The following is a 20,726-nucleotide window of genomic DNA, read 5'->3' as shown; positions in this document are numbered from 1 at the left end:
CTGTTCGATAATACCCTCTATCTTACGAGCTCCTAAATGACCCTTTTCGTGTATCCTACGTATCAAATCGCTTTGCATTTCCGATGGTACCACAATCACTTCCCTACCTTTCACTACTTTCATCAGCAGCCCATCACACACGACAAAATCTTCAAAAGGTTGTGTTTTCAACAATTCAATAATTGCCTTCGCACGCTCGTCACTTTGTTGCATTTTTCTGATCGCTTCTATCATAGGATCGCTTTTCACAATCATCACCGGTGCCCTGCTCAACGCATCCACATGCTTCATCGATGAACCTGGCCTATGCACCACTTCATATTCATACTCTTCGAGCATCAAAGCCCATCTTGCGATTCTAGCCGACAGTTCTTTCGATTTTAAAGTATGCCCAAACGCTGCACAATCTGTAACGATCTTAAACTTGATGCCTAAGAGGTACACACGAAACTTCTCAACAGCGCGAACCACCGCTAGCACTTCCAAATGATACGCACTATAATTCTTCTCCGCGTTTGATGTTTGTTGACTCATGAAGGCAACAGGATGAAACTTGTCGTCGTCGCTCTTCTGCATAAGCGCAGCACCATAGCCGTACTTCGACGCGTCCGTATGAAGCTCGGTTTCGGCACTTTCGTCGTAGATTTGTAACACCGGATCGGTCACCAAACACCGTTTCAACTCATCAAAACTCGAACGCTGCTCTTCACCAAACACAAACTCAACACCTTTCTGAAGCAAACTTGTCAAAGGCTTCGAAATTGTCGCGTAACCAGCAATAAATTTTTGGAAGTAACTCGTAAGTCCCAAAAATCTTTGCAGCTGCTTCACATTTTTCGGTTCCGGAAAAAGCTGAACCGATCGCAACTTACTCGGCGCTATGCGATAACACCCGCCGCGAATCATATACCCGAGATACTCCACTTCGTCCTTTAAAAATTGCGATTTTTTCCAATTGAACTGCACACCGTTCTCACTCGCGACATTTAACAATTCCTTCAACGTTTGAAAATTACTTTCCTCATCTAATGAAGGAATTATTAAATCATCCACATACACCAACACACGCTCACTCTTGATGAATTCCCGAAACACATCCGCTACAAACCGGCTGAAACTCGCTGGACTATTGACCAACCCGAAAGGCGTTCTAAGAAACTCGTACTGGCCTGTGTGGGTAACAAAGCCTGTGTACCGCTGGCTCGACTTTTCCACAGGAACATGAAAAAACGAATTTTTCAAGTCAAGTGTGGTAAAAACTCTGGCTGACTTCAAGCGATCGATTTGATCTTCTATGTTCCTCATGGGAAAACAATCCTTAACCATTTTTCGATTAAGTTCGCGATAATCAACACAAACGCGTAAGGAACCGTCCTTTTTTCTCGCTAACGTTACCGGACTCGCAAAATCACTCTCACTTTCTCGAATTATTCCCGCGGCTAACCACTCGTCGATTGTTTTCTCCAGCACCGCCTTTTCACCCGGAGCAAAACGCCTTGGCGACGAACGCACAGGCGTCTCGTCATGCAAAATAATTTTCGTCTCAACACGACTATTCACGTTTCCCGCAGGTTTGTACCCCGAAATAACCGCCTTTACTCTTTCCGAAAATCGAGGAGAAACATCCAAATTGTCTTCATTGTCACACACAATAGAAAACATTTCGTCCGTTGAACCATATGGCCTGACTTTGACGCCCGCCGTTGTCATCGTAACTTCAAAATAGTTCAAGGAATCTCTGCCCAATACTGCATCGTAAGGCATGCTTTCATTTGGCACCACAAAAAATCGCACATCACTACAAACGTTATCATCCACCGTAACGTCCACCGTGAACATGCCGATCGCCTTTGTTCTCATGCCACCAAAGCCCTGGAACCACATCGAAGTATCGATCAGCGGTGATCCCTCGATTCTTTTGTAACAACCTATTGTCACCAAGTTTTGGTTGCTTCCACTGTCAAACAATGCCTTGACCGATGTTTTGTTCAACACGACATCAACCATTCCCACCGATTCTTCCGTCACGTTGATTTTCGCAGGAACGACGCTTTTGTTCCGCGCACACTCGCTCGCCTTATGACCGTATTCACGACACGAGAAACATTTCGGACCACCCTGTGTCTGCGCGCACGCGCGAGCTTGATGTCCTTTGTTTCCGCAATTGTAGCATCGCTGCTCCGCCCGTTTGTCGACGCGGCTACTGGATGACAAAACTCGTTTGTTTTCTTCTTTATCGGTCGTTTTCTTCTTTCGAGCCATGCGGATTTTTTCAAAGTTGAGCAACTTTTCTTTTAACACTCGAATTGTTTGCGCCTCGTACAGCAATGATTTGAAAAAATCATCGTCGGTCACACCGTTTACGATGTACTCACATAAGCTTGGTTCGTCCAAATCGATTTGGGCAGCAATTCGTTGCATTTCGTAAACGTACTCTCGCATCGTCTCGGCCGTTTCCTTCTTCCGATTCGTGAGAATCCGATGCACATCACTCGACCTCACAAATGGAGCAAATTCCGCGATCAGCTCTTTTTTCAATCTCGCATAAGTTTGCACATTACGCAAAGACGACACGAACTTTCTTGCGATTCCCGTCATCTTTTTACGTAACATGATTAGCTTTTGTTCGTCATTCCATCCTGCTGACTTTGAAACGGAATCGAGGTGTGCCAGCCAAATACGCACATCGTGCCCATCCTCTGCTCCAAACGTCTCAATGCTATCTTCCACATCTCGAAATGCGTAAACGCGTTGCGGTCGTTTAGGCGTCGAGATTCGCACAGCAGTTTGAAAAGGGTCTTCTTCCGTTTCATCGTCATCCTCGGCAACAAAGCTATCACTTGGTTCTTCTTCCGGAAGATCCAGATCCACTTCTTCCTCGGAATCATCATCGCAGCTCGCGTATGGTTGGTTACCCGCGTAGTTTTCGACGTTGTCTATGGCGTTAGCTGGTTCTGCTCTGTGTCCGCTCCCGGACGGACCGGCGTTGTCCCTTGACGCAACCGTCGTTCGGAACTTAACAATTCGATTCGCGATTTCCACTTTTCCTCCAGTGGTTTCTAGGCCAAGCCTCTCACACTCGCGCATCAACCCAATCTTCGTGAAATCTTCACAAAGCTCCTTGACCGTTGCCATTCTATCTCTCTCTCTCTCTCGGTACTTTCTCTCACAAAGTCGACACACACTACCACACAATTCGCGACTTCCCGCACTCACGCACAAAATGTCACACTAGTTGACTCGTAAAATTCACACAGAATTTTCACACGCAGAATGCTGTAAAGCCTCGCTTTTTTTCTTCACTCGGTGTGCTTCGCAAAGCCTCGCTATCACTCACGGATTCTCACTGGTTGCTAAAAATAAAGCCTCACTAATTGCTTCACCAGCCTCACTGATTCGCACGGATTGCTACGAAAGCCTCACTGATCCGCACACGTTGCTATATAAGCCTCACGGTTCTTCTCTTTCACAAAACGTCTCACTATTTGCCTTGATAAAAAAGCCGCACAGTTTTTTGCTATTTAATCACAAAATAGCCTCACGAAACTTCACACTATATCGCACAGATTGCTTTCATCGCAAAAACCTCCCTCGTTTGGGAAAAAAGAATCCCGGTTGAGCCCCCATGTAAGAATCAGTTTAACACCAAAAGAAGAAGATGGATGGCTTTCGTTCAGTTCACTTTATTTTTCTCCAATTCGCACGTCCTTCACCTTCGACATTTCGCGTTCAACTGACCTCCCGACCCAGCAGCGCGCGCCGCTTAAATTCCCTCCTTCGCTCACTCAGCGCTCGCCACGATATCGCTATCTCTTTTCCCTACTTCACATATATTCTATCCAACTATCGCTCGCAGCCATGCAGCAATAGAATTAAATTCAAAAGTTGGTAAATATTGAATTAAAGTTTCTCCATCTCAGCTAGCGTTGGCTGACGCTGGTTCAGCCGTGTAGCACAACTTTTTAATCCTTATATCCATTTGGCTGGCTACATTTCACTACACACAAACACACGCTTACACACACACATACACTCTTTTAGCGGCATAAGCCACGAGCTGCAGTAGAATTTTCTCCAGCTTAGGGCCCATCAAGCACCTGTCAGAGGACGTTTTTCACGAAACGCGCACAAATAATGGAGATGGCGTGAGAAGTGTCACCATCAGTGGCACTGAACGTCACCTGCAAACAACCTGAACCAAACCAACCCGAACCTCTGCTTCAAGCTGCTCCGGCAGCGTTATCTTAAGGGTTTGCCGCTGAATGAATTTCCAACACAAAAGGTGTGTTTACTTGCTCGTTTGCTGGGATATGCTGGAGTCGTGCACCAAACGCGCCGCGACTGAAATGACGGTGAAACGTTAATCAATGTTTATATCTCGCTAAGGGGATCTGATTTCTAAAGGCATGTTGTTTCGGTGGTTTTCCATCGCATCGGTCTTAATGCATGCCGAATCCGCTGGCGCACGCGTTGCAAATATTCGTTTAAGGATAAAACGGGACAACTTCCTCCCATCGGTGGGACGTCTTGCGGTTTCGAGAGCATAATCTTTCGCTTCAGCACGAATTGCTTCACGAACTCGATTGCATACGGTCGCACGTGACCGCATGCACGGTCGTGACATTTCGGACTCCCGGCGCACCGAGCTTGGTCTGTGGAAAGGTCCACGGCGCTGTATATAGGGGAGGGGGGAGCCGTTTGCGTTTCTTGTGCTTTCGGGCACGATCAACGCAGATAAACGACGGTGCGACGCCGCCAAGGACTGCGGGGCGAAATTAGAGAAAAGTGGACCAATTTTATCAACGGCAAACTATCTCGATAATGATTTCCACACCCGCTGCCAAGCGGTGCACCGGGAGTGAGAGTGGCATGGGTAAACTAACGAAGCAATAAGCACAAGACGGTCCCGTTGGCAAATCTTTAGAGAACTATAAAATAATCATTAGGTCGAGCACAAGCGGTGGTAGTTTTTTTTTTGGGTGAGCAAGTTTTGAGGTTTGGCGGCAAGAGTGGACCGTGCTGGACCGTGGTGAGGTGATTGGTCCGGCTCCAGGAGCTGGTTTCGGGTTCAACGTGTTCAGCGTACTGAAAGGCGTACCCACCTATTCCCACAGCGCCACTGGGCCACTGGAGCAAATGGCGCTCGGTGCCAAGGGTGAAATTCCCCTCCGGCGCTAGCCGAGATTGGATTGTACCGACGCTAGCAAAACAAAACAGAACGGCATCACCCTCGGTGATGAAAACGTAACGTAAGCCAGAGTTTATCACGAAAAATGTAAACGTTTTCCCCCGAGGGGCGCACCCGGCGCAGTGACGTTACTCCCTTGCCAACTCTCCTTGGTTTGACTTTTGGCCTCGGGGTTTTCGCTCTTTCACTCCTTTGACGCGTAGGGGAGAGAGACGGGGGCAAACATTGTGAAGTGAAATTGATACGGCGTGGTTCTCGCTTGCCTGTCCCGACCGCTTCCGCACCACCCCTGTACCATCCCGTCCCGCACGATCATTTTTCACCAGCGTCGAATGAAAAATGACGAAATAATTCATGTGTGAAGATGAAATATTTCCACCGCTCTTCGGTTTTGTGTACAATGCCCCTCACTCACCCTTCCCACCCGACCACAATGCGCCATTCTTATTGCGTTTACCCATGAGTGAGGATCGCTTAGGGATCGTATCTCGGGTAAGGAGCACGCTTTGTTTCTTTGCACACTACTCCCGCTAACTACTGCGCTTCGCTCAGGCGTCTAACGTTGCCGAACGGCTTGCGGTGGAGTTTCTTATGGAAGGGGTGTAAAAAGCAAAAAAAAAAACAACCCACCTTTCACAAACTCTTTAGAACACGCTGAAGCTGACGTTCCCGCCTGTCGCCTGTCGGTGCTGTAGCGTTGGGCGCAGGTAAATTATCGAGCGAACAAAAAGATGCGGCGAGATGAACAAAAGTTTAATTGAGTCATCGTGGTATGCAACTTTCTAGCCCGGGGACAACTACAGCCCCGGGCGGGTTCTACAATAGGGGCCGACGTTGGGGCGACAGTGCAGTGCAAAGTGGGACAGAAGCGGAGATGGACCGGGCGGGTGAGTAATTTTACAAAAACGAAGTTCCCCGAACAAAGATTTATGATGTTTGCTTATGCTGGTCGTATTGCAGGGACACGTGGGCAAAAACTTTAAAGTGATTTTTTGTTTTTGTCGCTTTTTGTAGTTTTTTTTTTTGCGCTGAGTTGCCAGATGACAGAGCGACCGAAGCCAATTTGGTCTGGGACGGTGGTGTACATTACTATTCAACTACTGCTCACACAAAGCATAGATTATAAAGTAATGCTAAATTGCGAAAGCATAACCTCAACGAGTTGTTAGAACAGGTTTTGAAGCTCATCAGTTGTTGTGTATGGTTCATTTTCACCAATTCGTCGACTCCCGCATAACTGATGCGTTTGAACACGATCATTCAAACCCTCAACTGTACTAAACCCAGCAAATGTACCGCACCGGCCAACAACAGGAAGGGACGACCCATACTTACCGTACTGCATCGTGCCAATCTTGCTACAAACTTGCCGTGCCGCTAGATTGACGCTAAACGAGTGTAAGAATGTGTCACTTAGGCTCTACTCATCACTTCAACTGTTGCGCTGCCCTTAAACGAATCACAAAACACCTCCTCCCTCTGAACGCAAAGAATCGGTAACGAATAGCGTACCTCTTTAGCACTTACCGCACAGCACGGCCCTAAAAGCAATGCCGAAACGTAACACATCACTCAACCCATCCAGCTCAAGTGGGATGGCATTATTTCATTTACCAATTTCGGTCAATTCTTACACACTCGGCCGGTTTGTTGCTTCTGTCTGTGCACATTCGACCAAAGGAGCGTTCTGACGTCCAGCCCGATTGGCCAAGCGAGTCGGCGACGAGAAGCATCGTTCCGAAATTTAATATCATTTTGTCTGTGTACCGGCCGCTCGGACCAATCAACACCGAACCATTGCAACCACCCCCCCCCCCCCCAACATTCCCCACTACACCGGGAAGTGTCCGTGTGACGGCATGACAGAACCGTAGTGCCGAAATCATTGAACCATACAGCCCACAGCAAAGGGGCCCAAATGGCAGATTGATTCCCGATTGGATCACGACCGTTCGTACATCCGTACGGACGATTCTGTCTCGCCGTATCTTCCCCCCGCGTCAACATGTTGGGGCAAATTGAAAAATATTTATGCGTTTCGGCCAAATAGATTCGCAAACTCGGTGTTCCAGCTCGAACTCGGGCGTTTCAGCACAATCTCCCCGGGCGGGCACTGGCGACATGATGAAAATTCATAACGCTCCTTCGTGCATCGTGGTCCACTGGGCTGTGCCTCGTGCATCCGGGCTGTGTCCGGGTCACGGCCGGAAATGCGCTTGAAAGCAGCCCAGAGGATATTTGCTCCGATTCCATCGATTTCAGCAGAGCGGACATTGACGATGGGCAGTGAGCGTAGCGTGGGCCAAAACAATGCAAAATTGAATTTTATTTTACTATAAAAATGGTAACAAAGTGTGTTTGAAAACCATTACTATCCATTTTATTTTGTGTTTTGTTTCACTAAAACAATCTTTTGATGATTGTACAGCATTCTCGCTCGTCAGATTTTTGCGCATTATGTCCTAGTCCGCTCGGTTGCATCAGCATTCCCATTGTGCGTGGAAGTTCAATTGCACCGCAACTGGGCGCAACACATGCTTGCAAACACGTTTACCTGCACCTGCGAACGACACCTGTTCGACAGAATGGTAGAGGAAGGAAAGGGAGGGGGGGGGGAGAAAAACTCTTCAATAGGAACATCTTTCCGCTTTAATGGCGATCGTTTAATAATTATGTTTGCAAAACCGGATGACACAGGTGCGCATGATTTGTTCCGATGCGCTCTATCGCACACCCCTATACTTGTGCACAGGTAAGCACAACAGAACGGGGTCCACATGTGCACGGCATCATTGGAGTCATTTGCTTCACAAAAAAAAAATCAAACAATCGATCAATGGATCCCGCGGATAAATAACAAGGGTAAAAGTGGTGAAAGAACCGCCAAAAGCATAATTAATATCACCAATTATTGTTTACGTACGCGCGAACTGACCGATGGGTGCTGCACGGGTAGGCGTTCGTTGTGTTCGTTTTCCATTTGCGCAAATGTTAGGGTTCAATTTGCGCTTCTTTGTTTTCAGGCGCACCGGAGCAGGTGAACAGAGCAAGGAGAACGATTAACACGAACATGGGTATGTTTGCATTCAATAGCTAGATATTGAAGCGCTGTTAACATTGTATAATAATTGTTGCAAGCGATCAGCAAACAATGTTTCACATCCTTTTCATATTTCATGTTTTATTATTGTTATTGCTAACACACAATGTTCAACGAGAATATGGAAAAATTGTTATGAAAAATCGAAGAATATTGTATTTCCAATATTAACGCAAAGGGCACCCTGCACATGGCCGGCTCTCAAAACGCAAACATATCATGCCGACGGTAAACTGTTTGCAATCCATAAAAACAGGCCAAACTTTAAATTTGATTGCACATTTCTGCCTGCCTGTAGGGGAAGCTCCCGTGCAGTCGGTAGGAAAAACTCACCCAGAAAATTGGCAGTAAAAAATCATTTCAATCACGTAGCCAATCCCTTCGGGTCGTACGTACGCGCAATGCAATCCACCAATCACTCACCTCACCGGGAACGGCTCTGGCAAGCATGCAACGTGTGTATTTTCAGCATTCAGGAATCCATTACCACAGTGTGTGCAGGACACTCCCGCCACAGTTGGGAGCTAAATCAACAACAAAGCAATACACATTTCACTTCGTCACGGTATGGCCTTGGGCAGGGCCGCGATCGGTGAAGCTTTCCTGGTAAGGTGCCCTCCGTGCACCTAGCGTGGCTGATGCCATTTTCCAATGTAAGTCGTTGATTTGATGACTCGATGTGAGCTATTTACCCATCGACCAGTTTCAGCGATATCGATCATAAACCACACTCCCGGAAAGCTATTAGCCCTCGACGATGATCCACCCCCTGGTAGTTCGTGACGTTAAGAAATTTGAAATATAATTTCACCCCCCCCCCCCCTCAAATTACCTCTATTTGAACAACCGAACATCAACTCGTTCCTATAACCCGGGGGAAAACGAAATGGGCGGAGGAGTTGAAATAGAGTACGAAATGTCGCCCCCTCAAAAACAATTGCCCAGAGCTAATCGGTTCGGGCTTTGGTCGTGGTGGGAGACGCTTTTGCCAGCCCAAAACCGAATGCCAGCGGGCTCGGTTTGGGATCCCTTTTCTAGCGAAACTACGGAATCGCCCATAAAAACAATTCGACCGAAATTTGGAACAAACAACTTGCCTGCCGTTGGCTATTCCGGATGGCCCGTAGCCGTTGGGGGCGAAATTATCCTTTTCTTGCTTTTCTCAGTTTCTTTCCGGTTGTCATCGCTTCATCTGCAGCACGCGATGTTGGTGTTGGTTTGCTTCGTGCTTCGGTGGCACGGTTCCACACACACACACTCACACACTTCACACTCATCCACATTGATGGCTGAGGCAGATAAACTTTCCTCGCAGGAAACGCTACGAAGGAAACTAAGAGCCATAGGATAAGCGGCAAACTTTCGCACACAAAACTTCACTGCTCCGTTGCTTAACTTCCGCATCTAAAGTCACTTTCCCGTAACAAAAAGGGAAAGAAGAAAGATGGCAACGCCAAATGGGTTCAAATCCAATAACAATTCCAACTACATTGCCTTCCAAAAAAAAAACCTCTCCGCGCTGCTGGTGGAGAGACCCTTCAAGACGGGGTTGCCTTGGTACGCTTAAATCCTGATTTAATCCAGGCGTGCTATATACGGGGCCAAAGTGGCATCGGATCCGGGTTTCGGGAAGCTTTGGAGATAGAGGTACGATAAGAGTAAGAAGAAAAAAAACCATATGCCACAGGTTTCGGATAGCGGGAAGATCCACTTATAACACTTTATCTGTCCCATGTGACACCGTTTCGAAACGAATTTCCATAATCTGCCTGCCGTGTGTGTGAGTGCGTCTAAGATGCTCGCACGTAGGTGCCGCTCTGCCAAACGGCAGTTAAGATAAAGGACAGCAGAAGTCAAACAAATGAGAGCTTGCCGACATCCCGCACATGAAACGCTCCCACGGAAGACACGGAAGTAGTGTGTGTGTCAAACGACGTTTTTCAGCTGGTTGTCACCGGATCAGATGACCGGTAGTGACCGTGCCCCCCCCCCCCCCCCGTTGCACACTGTATGTAATCTGCACAATCGTTCTCCAGTTGGTAGTTGGTTGGTTCTGGAGTTGGTGGTGGTGCCATTTTATTGGACGCATTTCCCGGAACCCCGAAACCCGTACACCCGACGTTGCGAGATAACAGATGATCTAGATGACGGGCCAGGTCTATGATATCTTAGTGAGATTAACTTTTTTTTTGCCTTCTCCGCAAAAAGGCACAAAGATCTAAAAAGGCTGCAAACGAATCCATTTCTTCCGGTGGTGATGAATAAGAGAAGCATGATTTATTGCAACCATTACGTTTTTTCTTGTCGCTTGCTCGATGTTATGAGCATCCTTTCCGGGTTTGCAGTCATGTTGCAAGACACGTTTGCCTACAAAAAAACAAAACAAAACTAAAATCTGTCACAAAAACGGAAAGTGGTTCCTCTTAGTCGAAAATGAAACGGCAATAAAGTAGAGAGTAGATGCCGCTGGTGTGTAAGTAAAAGGTGTAGCATGCGCTTCAGTGCTGGTACAAATTGCCCACCGCGTAATTGCTACGGGTAAATAAATATACGATTTGTAGTGAGCAGGTGAACAACGGAAAGGTAAAACCAGACTGCCCATTTGAGTGTGATATTTGCGGCCCTCATCCCTACCGAACAAATTGGCCTTGTGTCAGCAAGAAATTGATCCTCAACCGATGCGATGTACACCTCCCGCCCCCTGTGCACTGAACATTTTGCCTAAAAAGCGACTCTGACCAACCCAGACAATAATCATCAACTGTGGCTTTTTATGAAAGGATTACCGTCCGGTGGGTCGAAGGAGTTTTTTTTTCGCCTTACTTTTTGGGAAGCATTCGATATTCTCTGCTCTGGAAGCTATGCTGCCGTTTAGCGAACTGGCCGACATTCGCAGAACGGTGAACTCCCGTCTTATTCCGCTTACATCCGCTTCCGTGGGTATGCCAATCGAGAACGTAGGATCTTTCCTTTTTTGTTGTGCGTTTGTTCCTTTGACTTGGAGGCAATATTGTGCCCGATCCCTACCGCAACGATGAAGCGTTTGATGGTTTTCAGTCATCAGCAAACTCATCCCGGGAGTAATGTGCGGCCAAACTCCAAGCAATTGGAAGCTCCGGATCCGTCGGATTAGCCTTCGAGCGGGTGAGGTGACGTAAAATCCACTACCGACACAGATGAATACTTGAGCGTTGGATGGATTTTTACATCGTCTAGGCTTCTTTTCACTTGGATTTCACATCGACTTGGATCGACGGGGAGGAAACGTCAATGTTCCGGCTGCGAGTCCGGCGAGTGGTCAATTAAGAGCGAAAGAAGCATCTTTTCGAATCTCCTGTACAGTTGAATTAACCTTCAATTTGTAAGATTTTTTTCGTGGAATCCTCTGAAATTATATCTTTGAAAATACTTGGCAGATACTGAGGACCCGTTTCCTAAAAATGATCAAGGAAACAGTTTAAAATTACATTTCTTTAACAATTCCAGGTGCTGTAGTATATAAACAAGATTCATTCTTGGAAAATATTCAACTTTGTAACAAGAACAGTTTCACTATCGATTATTTTCTAAGTTTGAAAGTTTTAAGTACCAGATTTCCTGCTTTAAATTGAACCTTGTCCAGCACAACGCTCAAGGCTGGTTTATTTGCTAATTCTTCACACCTGTGATTCTTCCACATGATATGGAAGCCTTGCCAATAAGTGTCGCATTCTGCTCATCCCAAGGATCCTATACCGGGGTGCGTCTGGTATAAAAACCTGCTCCATTTCCCAGGTGTCCAATATCCCATTACGATCCGGCCTTATTCGTTTGCCAATCAATTTAACCTAACTCAAGAATGGTTTCACTGGAAACCAGTGGGTCACTGTAATCGGTTCACAATGATTCTACGTACGATTACAGCCACCGATAGCACGATGCGAGTGGGATGAATTCGAAACAGCGCTAGGGGACTGAATAAAATACCCTTCGTGCTAACAAATGCCATTCGCTCCGGTCCGGCTGCTGGTGTGAACCTTTCGCAAGGACTGTCTGGCTATTGAAGAAAGGGTTGCGCAAGCATTATTGGTCGCACAGGACTAAACCGGTGCCGTAAATGTGAATCGGATCCTTTGTGAACTCCCATCCCATCGAACGGTTTAAACTGGCATTAGTTTGTTTTCGTGCGAGCAAAACTAATGAAGCTCGGAATGACGTACGATGGCTTCGTGGATTAGTGAGAAGCTGAAAGATACGCCACTGGTAAGTAGGTGTAACCCGTGTGCCTTCCCGAATGAACTGACAGCTAATTTTTCAATCCAATCCTTTGGCAAGTGACGTGAACAACGCACGCACGCACACACACAGGGTTGGAAGTTGTGCGACTTCGTAAGAGCATTACTCAAAAAGCCACGCCGCCGGAAGGTACAGCGCATTCGGCTTTATCAAACTCCGCTTTGCAACGCTGCCCCAGAAGGTGGTGAGGAAGTAAAATCGACCTGACATAGAGTACCGCGTTCCAGGAAAAGCGCTTCGAAGCAAATTATCAATCTACGGAGAGGTGTGTAAGCAAGCAAGCGGTTTGTTCGAAACCAGTGCGCGCAGCGGCGGGTGCCGGGTGGGTAGAATATGGTAGGAACACGTGGCACCAATGGCGAAAAAAGGACACATCAATGTCAATCTTGTAAAATTTAATATTTCTTTTATGCGTGAGCTTGCGTTCTTGGTGCGCCCTATGGCCGGAACTCCCATCGCCTTTTTACTGGGGCGTTGGTTTCGCTTGCTTTTGCATCTTTTTTTTCGCTAAGACACTCCATGGGAGCCTTTTTTAGCAGAGGGGGTAAAGCTTCACTTTGCTTCTGCATTTGGTGCCCAACGGGAAAACGCCAGGGGCCAAAGATAAGGATTATATTTTTCCGCTCGGCGAAGGGCAAAATAACGGCACCGGAGTGCCATTAGCGCGCCGATGTGGCAGAAATGTGATTTCGCAGCTACACACGAAAAGGCAGCCACGAATAAGGCGGCAGGTGGTAAAGGACGCGCAAGAGAGTAAAATAGAATTGTGTGACAATTGTACAATAGGAATTACAGTTACAGTGTCTTTTTTTCGGCTCTGCTGCTCGTGCTGTCGTACGTAGATTATGGATTATTATGAGGGCGGAAAAAGAGATAACGAAAAAATAATAATAAAAAAAACGAACAGAAAACGGGACTTGCAAATTCCTCGTACCCGGTTGTTCTTTTTTTTAAAAGCGATGCATATCAGAGCAGAGATGATAACCCGCTTGAGTGGCTGGTTTTTAGAACTTTTTTCTTACCTCGCTTTACCGCCAACTAGCTAATCGGAGCCGAGTGGTTTGCTGATGGCATTGCACTGGGCAAGATCAAAGCAGATCGTGAGCAATTGCACTCAACCAGAACATATTGCAGCACACTGGAGTTGAGTTGAGAAGCGAGATTATGGTGATGCAATCTCATTGTGCGTCATCATGGGCGAAGAGCGTATTCAATGGTGCAACGTCTGTAAATTGAACTACTCTTTTTTTTGTTAACTTATTCGACTTTTTTATATTTGTTTCTAAAATAGCATAAAACACTATTTTAACTAGCAAAAATCAACGTCAACGATGCTTACAATTCAAGTTAATTGCATAAAAGAGATAAACTATCATCAGCCGTAAGCAATTTAAAAACAGAGCTATTGAAAAAGTATGCCAAACGATGTTTACCAATTGCAAACGATGACATCGCGCAAACAATTGGAGTAGCATATTTGTTCAACATGCTTCAACTGCTGCACTTAAAACAAAAACGATGTAAGAAGCATTTAATACCCATCCACTTTTACCCATAATGTCTATAATGTGAAGAGCATTTTGTAACCTTTTCAACCGTCCCCTTTTCAATTGCTCTTTTGTTTTACAACGGTCATGGTGCGGTCCAAAGAGATTTGATCTTTTTTTTTTGCCCTTCCCTGAACCGATACCGGAAATAAAACAAAAAAAAAAACCGCACACAATTCAATTCTTCACTCGTTTCGGTTTGCCAGTATACGCCTTTGCAGAAGCCACAAATTGCGATTGTTGCATTTCCTCGGAAGCACAGAGAGCTTTTTGTTCTTCCGTTTACTGAGCTCCGTAAGTCTTGCTGCAGGAACCAGGGCTCTCTGTGCGAATTATGTTTTGAAGCATGGGCACGGTGGTGCGCTCCGTTTCGCACAAAAACCCGGACCCAACCATGGTGAGCAATCACATGAAATACAACGCATTCCAGAGGCATGTTTCAAAGCGCGCTCACTCGATGACGCAAAATCCCTGGCACGACCTCTACCCAAAACCCCCACGGCGGACACAATGCAAGCCGGTATAGTGCCGGGAAGCCCCGTCTTGCTGGGAACGAACTAACAGGAACGGGACATTCGCCTGATCTCCGGATGGATATATATTTCACCATTAGTGGAACAGATATGACCGAGCGCTTTGGCGCAGCCGGGGAAAGCAGCTCAGTGCCAGCCGCTTGGCAAGCCGTCCAAGCGGATGCGAACTTTCACCACCAGTGCCCGAACCCCCGGTCCGAAGCATACGGGCGTCCGGGCATATGCTTTAGGGTTAGGACAATGGGGCAATGGATGCCCAAAATGATACGCTACACCCTAGAGCGTGTGTGCTACACACACACACACACACACACACACACACACACACACACACACACACACACACACACACACACACACACACACACACACACACACACACACACACACACACACACACACACACACACACACACACACACACACACACACACACACACACACACACACACTCACACACACACAGTGCCATAGTCGCGAAAGCTTTCGGAAGCCCGCAGCACGCTTTAAAGTGTACATTTTATTCGATTCGCACTGGCAAGCAGGCAAGCAACCGTCACAGCGCGCCCTTGTGTGTAAAGGGTAAAACTTGGGCGGCGCGCGCGGGCGCCCACTTTGCTTTGCACTTCTTCGTACCGGTGCCACTTGGGCGGAGGCATCGCGTAAATTTCCTTACTTTATGATGACTCATTTTGTGTCGCTTTCGGTCGTGGGTCGGGTACGGTGCTACTTAAGCGAGCGACCAATGGAAGAGCGCTAAATTTCAGGTGTCACACGCTTGCCCATTGGTATTGGTGGCGAAAAAAATAAACGAAATGTGTTTAAGGTGCAATGAATAGATGGCGTCGGGGAAGTGCAAACTCCAACTATGGTTGGAAATTTATTGAACGTAAAAGCGGTGCTTCAGGCTGCCGTCTATTCGCTGGAAAAAAATCAATTTCTCAATCCGTTTCCCTTGGTGCGGTGAATACGGGTTTCATTTGATTCATTCACATTACTTTCATCGCATACATTTCCAATACCTACGTATGGCATTATTTTAAGATCGGGTTTAAACGGAAGTTAAACGGAAGGGGTAAGGAATGTTTCTCCAGCACATTGGCTGTACACTTTATTATATTTTATTTTACAAAAAGAGTTTGTATTCAAAACCAATCTCAATGTTAAACACCCCAAGGATGTTTTCATTAAATTTCGTACCATATTATAAGAACTGCGATGCGATGAAAGCTACCACGAATCGGTAATTGCATCTAGAAATGCGCCGTAGAATGTTTTAATTCCCGTATGTGAAAGTGAAGCCTAGCGTGATGCGCATTTTTACGACAAACAATTCTCGAAACCACCATTAACAGCGTTCTTACTACTACGTGTGTGTAGCTAACAGTACGATGCTTTTTTTCTCCTTCTTTTTTTTTTTTTTTGAAATACAGGTTTTGAAACCCTGGTTCGCATTCGATTCATCTTCGCCTCGTAGGCTTGCAGACACCCAGCCGCACCCAGTGCAATTCGTAGGTAAGTCTCGTGAGTATTCAACATCAATAGACGAAAATCATAACACAGCGGAGATCTGATATATTCTGCTGCCACTCTTCTGCCAGCCTGATCTTAGACGGGATCACACATTCGAGGAAAAACGTCCCATTGCGCATGATTCAACGCAGCAACATACTGTTGCCAGTATTGTTGGACGTGCGCCAGTGAATGTGAAGCAACGAAAAAAAAACAAGCATAAAAATGGAAAAATGCTGAGCATTGAATTACTCAAACAGCAGCATGTTGCACACATTTTTAAAACGGCAAAGAAGGTATCCACATTCACAAGCTACAGTTTGGAGCCTAAAAATGAACAAAAACAAAACGACTGTGTAAAGCGAAATTTGCTGTAGACTGTCCTGCTTCGTCCTGGTTGGAAACCGCACCATATTCGGTGACAGGTTTAAAATTTATTACACTTTTCGCGCCTCACGCCTTCGTAAATGTTGCTTTCCAGTGTGAATAATTGAATAACTTCATTGCTCTAGCAAAAACTAGTTTTTGAGTCGTTAGCGTTAGTGAAATGAGTTAGTACTTAGTTTAGTGACATATATTTGCTCCCGTACTATGAACTGTGAGCGTTGGGCAAACAATTTAATTAGCCAGAAATATACCCGTCCAGGGGATTATTACTCTAAACATTTCTACATCCAAATTTTCAATCAACACACTCAACCCACGATACATTTTTAAACACTTTTACGGGCATTGCTGAAGCCTCCTGAAGGTTAGTGAACATTTTTGCATATAAATTTAGCCCGGATTAGCGAACGACCGCCACACGCAACCTGCGCTGTGGTAGGATTTGCTTTTCGTTTTGCGTGTGCTTATCCTTCCTTCCACGCAACCCCAAAATCCCCACGCACTAGAACGAATATTGCGGATACTGACAGCGATACACTCCCCTAACAAACAAAAAAACTAAACTTTGTACTACTTGAAAGTGTTGCAGCAGTAATAACAGCACGAACGCGTACTGGAACGATGGAACATTAGAAAGGATGGACGGACACTAATCTTCTTTTGCACCCATCCCCTCCCGATTGCAGCCGTGGCCGTGGCAGTAGCGGCAGCATAAAAGAAACGCACAAACAAAGCTATTCCATTAGTGAGAGAAATGGAACATTGCGACAGCGGCGTGTGCTGGAATGAAGAAATTAAAACCGAAAAATTATAATAATGCTGCTGCTCTTCCCGCTCACTCACTCACTCACACACACCAAACAGAATTTATCAGAACCTTGCAGCTTAGTACCGCTGCGCCAGTAACGCGCCATCCGCAGCTAGCAGTGACAGCAGTGCGTGTGTTTGAGAGTATTTTTTTTTGTGTGCGTTCCATTTTTTAGTTCTACTTTTACGGTGCGTTGTCGCCGTAGTACGTCGCACGAAATTACTCCCGAAGAAGATGAAGAGATTATGATGTTGTTTTCTTTTATTCGTGCGCACGCCACAAGCCACCAGGCTTCTCCATCTCCACGGTCCGGCGTTTGTTTGATGGCGTGTGCTGGATGTATTTTTCTACTTTTTTTTTTACCCTCACCATTCAAAACCGGACCTTTTTTTCGGGTTTCATTTTACTCACTCGACACGCTTGGCTGTAGTTTTTGTTTTCCCTTACCCTCCTTCATTTCTATCACGCCGCCAGCAAGCGTGTTCTGGCCCCCGTCTCGGGCGTTTTGCATCGAACGGTCAGCTAATAAGACCACTCCTCGTTCTGCTGCCTGCCTGCCTGAATAAACAAAGCCTTTGTTTGTTGCGTTTTCTTTTGGCATTTCGTGTTTCCGCATTCAGGAAATGGTTAAAATTCACTGATAAATCCTTCGCCCCAGACTGAATGCCACACCATCGCATCAATCCAGCCCGGCGACGCTCAGCAACGAACTGCGCCACGCAAGAAACGCTCCCAACACAGCAATAGTGTTGGAGTAGTGTTGCCCGCAATGCTCTTTGCACGAGCTGTTTGTTTATTGTTAAATTGTGTGCGGTTTGGATTGGCGCAGAAATTCGCAGTCGCCGCCGCCTCGTTTGCTTCCGCTTTGTTTATTCCCCCAAGCCCGAGCGGGAAGCGCGGCGAGTTGGCGAATTCACTTTCGTTAATTAAATGATCATCACGGTTTCCATTGGTTCCCGTTTGCCACTGATTAGGTTCATCCTCACACCGTCCAGTTTGTTGTTGTTTTGTTTGTTTCGCTGTATAATTTATCCTTTTTTGTTGAGCTGGAACTCTACACGGAACGCTTAAAAAACAAAACAAAAACCTACACTAGTTTCTCATCAGGCAAAAGTTTCCACGTTGCTGGTTGTTTTCCTCGCACGTCTGGTACAGTTTACTACTTCCTTTTTTGCCAAGGTCAATTCTTGTCTTGTTGGCAGGAGGGGAAAAGTCTTTTTGTTCTGTTCCGCAACTGTTTCTCATAGAGCAAATTAAAAGCAAACTTCTGTACGGGATCCGCTCCATTCTTTGCGGTTCACGATTCGTTAGCAAGATGGATTGGAAGTTGGTTTGGATGAAACTGTGCAATAAATTCCGCCCGCTAGTCTTGATTCTTCCGATAACAGATTCTCGTCCGTTTGCAATGCAATGCATCTGCCCGCTGTTCGGTTCACTGGTGCAATGTGCGTCGAGACAGCATAAAAAAAAACCTTCACCCTCCCACTTTTTCCCGCCGGCCAGTGACTTCAAAATCTTTAAAATTGGTTTGTTTGTGAAGAAAAGCACGAAACTATCGCGTACATTGGTACGAACACCGTAATGAGTAGCCTGTTGGCAATTTGATTGCTGGTTGTTGTTTAAGAAGCCGTCAAAGCTCATGTTTGCATGTTTCATCTTGTTTGCGCTACGATGATTCATGAGATGAATACGCAAACAACCGAGCAAGTTTGAAGTAGTTTTTATTTATTTTTAAACATTTATTTTTTTCTCCTATAGAGTCAATAAAAATACATACTAATGCACCCGAAAACATAATCGACACGTGCCTATTAAGTAATGCTTTTAGTACAATTCTAGCACAACATAACCCTGATTGCTCTAGGCGCCATCGCGTGTAATTAATCCACCCTGCGAGATGTGTTGTTTCTACGTGTCACACATGTTTATTTTCCCTCGCAGCATCAGCGCAGTCGCCTTCCCGTTCGACTGCGTATCTAACGCCACTGTTTAGATGGACGAAACCCAACCGACAAAGCGTTGCGCACACGAGTATGCACAAGAGTTGCATGGGACGCCATCATCGGCAGGAATAGCGGGTGTGTGTGTGTGTCTGTGTGTGGGTCCGCGGTTCATCACCGGCACAGGGCCGTTCTAAAACTAATCGTCTAGGACGGTAAGCGCTCCATTCGTCCGTAATTCAAACTCTCGGCCCCATCGACGGGGGGGCCAAACATGACATGAGCAGGGCCCCGATCCGCGGTATATTAATAGTGCCTCTATTTGCTCGACCGCTGATGAGTTGGTTCTCGCACCGCTTCCCGATTCACCTTCTGCCCAGGTCCACCGAAATTCCACGCGTGATCGACCGAAACGGTAATGGCCCTGATGGTGGATCCATCACCTTCAAAACTAGAAGGATGATCTATATATCTAGCCCTAGCCGCTCCGCGTGCATGGTTCTTTCCCATTACGGTCTGGCAGCTACACAAACGAAATTTTGGGACAGCGTCTAAAACACGCATTTAAGCGCACCGCAAGTACTTCACCGTATGCGCTGTCACAGAGCGTTTAATGGACGTTGGACAAATATTTGATGTATGTTGCCGTGTCGCTGAAGTACCGGGGCACTACAGCATACACGCCAACAGTACAGCATACACGCCAACATTGCATACCCGCAGCCAACATGCCAACCACCTCAAACGCACCCTTTCTAATCGGGGATTTTTATGACACTTTTTGTTTTGTTGCATGCATGTGTTTTGACACGGGTGGTACCACACCGACGGGTTCGATATGCATAATGGAACGGCGAGTTCAATTATTGCGCACGGGGAAGGTCGACAAGCTTTCACGTCAATTGATCTGGTTTATTCGCTTTTAAAAATGAGATAGAGGTAGTGAGAGAGAGAGACAGACCAACAAAACAAGGTTTAACAGTTTTGTTTTCTGCATAAATGCGATGGGCGATGAGCGATAAACAAAAAAAAACAGTAACATACACACGTGGCAAAGTCGTTCAATATAGGTAATTGGATGTGCTTCGTGGTGTCGTTTTTTACGCCACTTGATCGATATTTGTTTCAACTTGGTATACATGTATATTCATTGGATTAGACGAAAGAGCCAGTTTGTTTTAATTTGCTCACCACATGCGTGGAACCGCAGATGGAAGTTGAAACAATTGAAATATTTGTATTCATTTGAACGGAGTATGTTTCTAGTCCCCGACTGCATAATTGTAGGATGCTTCGTATTATCACATGAGCAGGTCGCTATATTTATTGGATACCAACTATAGGGAACGTACAAAAGGCTTCATTTGATCTTTAAATTAAATAGAGCAAACTGATAATATTTTTGCTTTGCTTTGAAATCATCATACATTTGATTT

At 46.1% G+C, this 20,726-nt stretch overlaps 1 protein-coding gene and 1 long non-coding RNA gene across 3 annotated transcripts in view; one reads left to right on the top strand and one right to left on the bottom strand.

The window, feature by feature from the left end:
- LOC121603649 overlaps positions 1-20,726 on the bottom strand; it is an 84,522-nt gene that overhangs the window by 17,971 nt on the left and 45,825 nt on the right. The gene's annotated exons all lie outside the window — the stretch shown is intronic.
- LOC121603647 (FMRFamide receptor-like) overlaps positions 1-20,726 on the top strand; it is a 71,292-nt gene that overhangs the window by 16,895 nt on the left and 33,671 nt on the right. Inside the window, exon 2 of one of the 2 annotated variants that reach the window (XM_041932692.1) lies at positions 16,077-16,158. The exons of the other annotated variant lie outside the window; for it this stretch is intronic. The gene's annotated coding sequence lies outside the window, so the exon portion shown is untranslated. The remainder of the gene's footprint in view (positions 1-16,076; positions 16,159-20,726) is intronic. 2 annotated transcript variants of the gene reach the window in all.

The sequence above is a fragment of the Anopheles merus genome, chromosome 2R, assembly GCF_017562075.2.
Source record: "Anopheles merus strain MAF chromosome 2R, AmerM5.1, whole genome shotgun sequence".
NCBI lineage: Eukaryota > Metazoa > Arthropoda > Insecta > Diptera > Culicidae > Anopheles > Anopheles merus.
Note: the sequence above shows the minus strand (reverse complement) of the source record. Positions and strands in the feature narration are given on the sequence as shown.